Raw genomic sequence first — 7490 nt, 5'->3', positions numbered from 1 at the left:
GGTTTATTGCTCTGCCAGAAAGACACTCTAGGATCTGAGAGGAGAAAAGTATTCAGAGGAGCAATGCCCACCCTTCCCCTCTAATGCCCATTCATAGATGCCTTTGTATTTTGTGAACGTGTTTACATAATACAAAGGCTTCTGTGAATGGGCAGGAGCAGGGGAGGGACAGGCATAGCAGCTTCAGCGACTCTTCTGTTTAAGATGCAGAGCCTTAGAAGGATTACCATTGGACTCCCAGAACTACAGTGACAGTTGTCTTCTTGGCTTACTATAAAGCTGTCAGATATAAATAATAGAGCTCAGCCCAGGAGATGGCATGCACCTCACTGGACTTAACTCATAGTGTGCCTTTATTTTTTACAAAGGAGCTAAATTCCTTTAAAGAGGAAGTAAACCCTGATGAGTTTACTTCATCTTTCATTCCCTGTAAAGGCAAAGCATAATGGACTACTATGCATCGCATAGTAGTCCATTATGTGTCACTTACCTGACACAGGAGCCAGCGAAGTCACCGCTGTCCCCTGTAGTTCCGAGCGTCCATCTTCTTGGTGGGTCTCCGTGGGTCTCGCTGCTCCGGCGAATCACATGCGCCACGGGAGCTGAGACTCGCGGCATTGCCGTCATCGACGATGCCCCGCTCAGTGCGCCTGCGCGCCGCTGTCTACGGCGCATGCGCCGTAGATAGCGGTGCCCGTCTTCGGGCAAATATCTCCTAAACCGTATAGGTTTGGGAGATATTTCTTTGACCTACAGGTAAGCCTTAATCTAGGCTTACCTGTAGGTCAAAGTGGTTTGTAAGGGTTTACAACCACTTTAAGGCTGATGGAATCTTTTTTTTTTTTTTTTTTTTTTGATTTGCAGACATGGTTGCGATTTTCCTCTTCCCTGTACATTGTGTTTTATTGCAGAAGATAAAATGCGTTCTCCTCGGATCCATCTTGTTAAATATTTGCCGCAGTTTATATCCGGGGGGGGGGGGGGGGGATTGATTTGTGGCGCGCTCCATACAAGATTTAATGTATTGCAGTGTTTCCATATTAATCGTCTATAATTCAGCTAAATAAGATTTCCATCCAAATACTAAATAAAATATATTATTAATGCGGCAGATTAAGAGCTCAGACTCCTCGTGAATATTCAGCGAAGGGATTGTGCGCCGACTCGCGCGCTCGTAAAACAACTTTCCCGTCACCATCAATCCTGAAAAGTAAATGTCCATGGCACAGGGAATGCGCACAGCTTCAGAAATGATTCTTCACAATACGAGAAATGTTTTGGGGGTTTTATTTCCTTTTTGACTTTGTTACATATTAGAGAACCGAATTGATGATTAAAGTGCTCTGCGTTTATAATTAAACTTCCCAACTATTCATCACAAACACAATCCTTTTCTACGTGCGCAAAATAAACGCTAATCCTTTATAAAGGGATTGTATATATAAACAAAACAATGAAACCAATATAATAAAGCCAATCAATAAATGAACAAATGATACAATCCTGAATTCTGAAATAACGATAAAGGGATTGTAAAATTTATAAAGCCGAGGTGGAGCCACCAAATCAGACGATACAACATCCCAAATTAAATATGCAGATATAGAACAGGGGAAGAGGTAACCAACCTCACGGGACTTTTAAGGGTATCAATATTATGTAATATAGGGAGGACCCATAGGGATCAAACAACAATAGACCAAAGATTAAAGCCCTAAAGTGGACCTTCCGCTCATTGGAACCCTCCCCCCCTCCGGCGCCACAATTGGCACCTTTCAGGGGGGAGGGGGGTGCAGGTACCTGTACAGTACAGGTATCTGCACCCACTTCCGGCGTAGATTCTGCAGAAGGTACGCCCCTTTCCGCAGAATCTACACCCCTTTCCGAAGGTCCCCCGATGATTGCTGGGAAACACACGGATCCCAGAGACAGCGGGGACCATCCTTATTGCGCAGCGCGACAGTAGGGAACCGGGAAATGAAGCCGAAAGGCTCCATTTCCTCATTTCCATACCCAAGATGGTGGCGGCAGCACCCGAGAGATGATCTAGAGATCGGCTTCGGGTGCCGACATCGCGGGCGCGCTGGGCGGGTAAGTGTCATTATTTTAAAAGTCAGCAGCTGCAGTATTTGTAGCTGCTGGCTTTAAAAAAAACAAAAAAACGGCGGACTCCCGCTTCAAAAATCACAGAGTTTATTACAAAGAAGAAAATAATCAAAATATACTAAAAAACACCATGTTTAGAGATCCATCCAATACACAATGATTTTGAAGAATTTCTTTAGAACTCAATCAATATAATTTTAAACGGTGCTCGACATGTTTCACTCAAAACGAGTTTCATCAGGAGCTTTGAATCAATATAACATTGTAGTGCTGTATGGATAGACATATGAATAAATTAAATACTGAATTGTACTTTAAACATTGCAGAGAATATTCCAAGAAATACCATATATACATGTAAATTAGGTAGAAAAATCACAAAATATATACAAAGATAAGGGCATCTGAATAGTCAAAGATATTGATAAAGGGATTGTGTGTGTGTATATATAAACAAAAACAATGTAATAAATATAATAAATCCAATCAATAAATTAACAAATGATACAATCTTGAATTCTGATATAACAAGAAAGGGATATGTGTGTGTGTGTGTATGTATATGTGTATATGTATATATATATATATATATATGTGTGTGTGTGTGTATATATGTATATATGTATATATGTATATATGTATATATATATATATATATATATATATATGTGTGTATGTATATATATATATATATATATATATATATATATATATATATATATATATATATATATATATATATATATATATAAATGGAACCAATATAATAAATACAATCAATAAATGAACTAATGATACAATGCTGAATTCTGCACTATTGTAAATCTAATCCGTAAACAGAATAATTCTTTCCTTGTAATTGCAACCTCAAATCCTTCACCCCCCCCCCCCCCCGCCCTCGCAATATCCAACAAGGAGATAACCCAAAAAATTGGGGGTGCGCCGAGGATTACGACATGAGTTGTTATTGGCACCGTCTGTTGGATTTGTTTATTTATTAATCAGATTTATTATTATATTTGTTGCATTGCATTTCCTCTATATGGGATTGTTTGTTTTGCACATGTGGAAAGGATAAACAAGATTGTTTATGTAGTTATTAGTTAGGCAGTTCAATTATAAGCACCGAATACTATTTAATCAATTTATGTTTAACTATTTAAAGCGGAGGTCCACCCTAAAATGGACCTTCTGCTCATCGGATTCCTCCCCCCCCTCCGGCGCCACAATTGGCACCTTTCAGGGGGGAGGGGGGTGCAGTTACCTGGATAATCCAGGTAACTGCACCCACTTCCGGGCTAGCTCTCTGCGGAAAGGGGCGTACATTATGCCCCTTTCCGCAAGTGCCCGCCCCCTTCCGCAAGTGCCCCGCTGCCTGCTGGGAAACACACAGATCCCAGAGGCAGCGGGGACCGTCCTCATTGCGCAGCGCGGCTCGCGCATGCGCAGTAGGGAACCGGGAAATGTAGCCGAAAGGCTCCATTTCCTGATTCCCATACCCAAGATGGCGGCGGCAGCACTCGACTGTCGATCTAGAGATCGGCTTCGGGTGCCGACATCACGGGCGCGCTGGACAGGTAAGTGTCACTATTTTAAAAGTCAGCAGCTGCAGTATTTGTAGCTGCTGACTTTAAAAAAAAAAAAAAAAAAAACGCGGAGTCCCGGCGGACTCCCGCTTTAAGGACCAAGCCTCTTTCTGAGATGTTGTTTAAAGTTAAAAACTTTTTATTTTTTTGCTGCAAAATTACTTGTAACCCCCAAACGTTATACATTTTTTGTTTTTCTAACAACCGTCCTACAGAATAAAATGGCGGTTGTTGCAATACTTTCTGTCACACCGTATTTGCGCAGCGGTCTTACAAGAGCTCTTTTTTTGGAAAAAAAAAACTTTGGAAATTAAAAAATAAGACCACAGTAAAGTTAGCCCAATTTTTAATTTTTATATTGTGTAATGCCGCGTACACATGAACGGACTTTTCGACAGCAAAGGTCCGAAGGAACCAAGCCATCGGACAATTCGATCGTGTGTGGGCTCCATCGGACCTTTGCTGTCCAAAAGTCTGATGGACTTTAGAAATAGAATATGTTTGAAAAAAATTTTACCGGACCCAGTTCCTATCGAGAAATCCGTTCGTCTGTATGGTAGTCCGATGGACAAAAACAAACGATAGGGCAGCTACTGGCTATGAACTTCCTTATTCTAGTCCAGTCGTACGTCATCACGTTAGAATCCGTCCAACTTTGCTGTGATTGTGTGTGGCCAAGTCCGTTCATTCGGGAAGACCGTCGGACCTAGTCCATCAAAGTCCGATCGTGTGTACGCGGCATAAGATAATGTTACACCGAGTAAATTGATACCCAACATGTCACACTTCAAAATTGCACCCGTTCGTGGAATGGCGACAAATTTTTACCCTTAATCTCTTTACCCTTAAAAATCTCCATAGGTGACGTTTAAAAAATTCTACAGTTTGAATGTTTTAAGTTACAGAGGAGGTCATTTGTTCAAATTATTGCCCTCGCTCGACCAATCGCGGCAATACCTCACGTGTGGTTTGAGCACCGTTTTCATATGCAGGCACTACTCACGCATGTGTTCGCTTCTGCGCACGAGCTCGTCGGGAGGGGGCACGTTTAAAAAAATGTGTTTATTATTTATTTTACCTTTTATTTTTTACGCTGTTCTTTAAAAAAAAAATTGCGTCACTTCTATTCCTATTACAAGGAATATAAACATCCCTTGTAATAGAAAAAAAGCATGACAGGACCTCTTAAATATGAGATCTGGGGGTCAAAAAGACTTCACATCTCATATTTACACTAAAATGCAATAAAAAAAAAAGGCCCTTTAAGAGCTATTGGCGGAAGTGATGTTTTGAGGTCGCTTCCGCCCTGCAATGATATGGAGATGGGTGGGGAACATCTTCCCCTCACTCGTCTCCATGTCAGGCTAGGGAATAGATCCGATCGTCTCCGCCGCTCACGGTGGCTCTGGTAAGCGGCGGAGGGCACGGAGCCCGGCTGGAGGGGGGGTGCCCTCTCTAACCACCGATGAAAGTGATCTTGCGGCAAATCCGCCACAGAGACCACATTTATCTTTAAGCGGACCGCCCGATGAAGAAAAGGATACCGGGGTTATGGTAGCTAGCTGCTGCCATAACAACGATATTACTCTTCAAAGTACCGACGTATAATGACGGTGGGCGGTCCGGAAGTGGTTAATATATGATATGAAGCACGGCAGCTATAGGTGATGTAGGTGGTATGAGCAATAGGTAATATGTGTAGGTGATGGGGAATACAGGCAGTGGCGTAACTAGAACCTTCAGGGCCCTGATGTAAGAAACCATTAAGGGTCCCCCTGAACCCCAGCCAGGGCCCTTCCCTCCGAGTCCGGTGGTGGAACTCCAGGGCGTGGTCACAGGTATGACCTTTGTGAGCCCTGTAGTTCTACCACTGGTATCAGTGTTTTTTTTTTTTAGGTGCCCCATTGAGGGGACTGTCCCTAGGAAGGATGGGGTCCCCGTCTCCAGAAGAGATGAGGTCCTTTTCTCCAGGGCAGATGAAGTTACTGCCCCCAGGTGAGAAGGGGTCCCTGTCCCCAGGGGAGGTGGGTGTCCCTGTCCCCACGTGAGAAGGGGTCCCTGTGCCCAGGGGGAGATGGAGGGGGTATGTAATGGTGTGTGGGGGATGGGGTCCTCCCACTCACCATGACCAAGCTGTAGGCCGCACACTCATCCATGTTGGCCTGGGCTCCATCCAGTGTGCTGGACAGGCGATCAGCATATCTCCCAGAAAGACCTTTCATCAACTGTATATGACGAAGAGGAGGGGGGCTGGCAGACAAGCCTGCAGTGTCCTCCGGGGAGCCAGCTCTCATAGGGCTGCACTGCATCTGTGTGCTTAACGTTTGTTTACCCGGGAGAATTATGCAGTGCAGTGTGGGTCGGATTCGGGGGCGGCGGGACTCTGGCTGGGGAGAACAGACATCGGACCTAGCGGCAATGCATGGAGCAGGAGAGGGGTACTCTGAGGAGCCGGCCGAGGACACAGGTCATGCGGGGAATGCACAACTAAAGAGTAGCCAGTGCGATAGTCGAGCATGGAGCTCTGCTAGTCACCCTCCACCTCCAGCCACCCGTGTGCATGGTGCACTGGTACCCCTAGCTGCCTATGCTGCTGCCGGCCATATGTAGAGGGGGCTGCATGGGTCCCCTGTATCACAGGGCCCAGTTGCGGTCGCAACTGCTGCACCCCCTATAGTTACGCCCCTGAATACAGGTAATAGTTGTATGGGATAGGTGATATAAGTAGGGTAATTCTTTTTGGTGATAGATTATAGGTGTGATTGGTGATAGTTGATACAAATGATACGGGTGATAAGTGATGTAGGTGATATAGGTAGGGTTACCACCTGTCCAGGATTCACCCGGACAGTCTGGGTTTTTGAATCATGTGTCCGGGTTTCAGTCGGCCTGAAACCCAGACACATTATTTAGATCGGGCTGTGGCTCCCCAAGTAACCCAGATAGTCACAAACACATTTGTTGCTGTCCAGGAGCTGTGGATGGCTGTCTGGGGGCAGGTTCCACATCACTGAAGGGCTGGAGCAATAATGTCAGCAAGAGCAATTTGGCCACACCCACTGTTCACCACGGCGCAATATGAGCGCTGTGTTACTACTCTCCTTTTATAATACTATAATGTTTAGTGCCAAAAAATAAAATTTGCTCTGTGCCGCTAAAATGTCTAGGCTGTGAAAAAGTCTCACACATGTGCTATCGTTATACTCAGGAGGAGGAGTAGCAGAATGTATTTTGGGGTGTCATTTGTGGTATACACATGCCATGTGAGAGAAATAACCCATTACCATGCCAATTTTGTGAAAAAAATAAAAATAAAATCTTCATTTTCATATTAATTTAACATTTTTAATAGACTTCAGCAATCAACGTAAATGATGTAATTTTGTTTAGTTGTTTGTTCAGAATCGTGATCTCTATTTTTATTCTCAGTTCATCCTGAATTGTGTAGCTCTAATACATAGCTTGTGTATGTATCATTTTGTTCTATTAAAGTAATGTATAGAAGGTAGGGCCCGAAAGTGACTCAAGCCCAGGGGCCCCCACCACCCTAAGTCCTGCCCTGGTAATAGATTTAGGTGATATAGATTATATGTGTGATAGTTCACACTTCCACGACTTGAGAGTTCAAAGTCACATGACAAGGGCAATGAAGTCACAATGAAGTTGCGTGACTTGGATCATCCTCAGTTGGGAGAGATTTCTTCTTGGGAAACCAAGGGATACCTCCCCCAATGGATTGAGTACAGCGCTCCACCTTATGTTGGTGCTGCTGGTGATGTCATTTTATACAGTCATGGG

General features: G+C 44.0%; 1 protein-coding gene across 2 annotated transcripts in view; it reads left to right on the top strand.

Annotated features, from left to right (window-relative positions):
* GAS7 (growth arrest specific 7) overlaps window positions 1–7490 on the top strand; it is a 178058-nt gene that overhangs the window by 149791 nt on the left and 20777 nt on the right. The gene's annotated exons all lie outside the window — the stretch shown is intronic.

This window comes from Lithobates pipiens, unplaced genomic scaffold (assembly GCF_037356315.1).
Source record: "Lithobates pipiens isolate NorthernLeopardFrog02 unplaced genomic scaffold, aLitPip1_a1.2 Scaffold_28, whole genome shotgun sequence".
NCBI lineage: Eukaryota > Metazoa > Chordata > Amphibia > Anura > Ranidae > Lithobates > Lithobates pipiens.
Note: the sequence above shows the minus strand (reverse complement) of the source record. Positions and strands in the feature narration are given on the sequence as shown.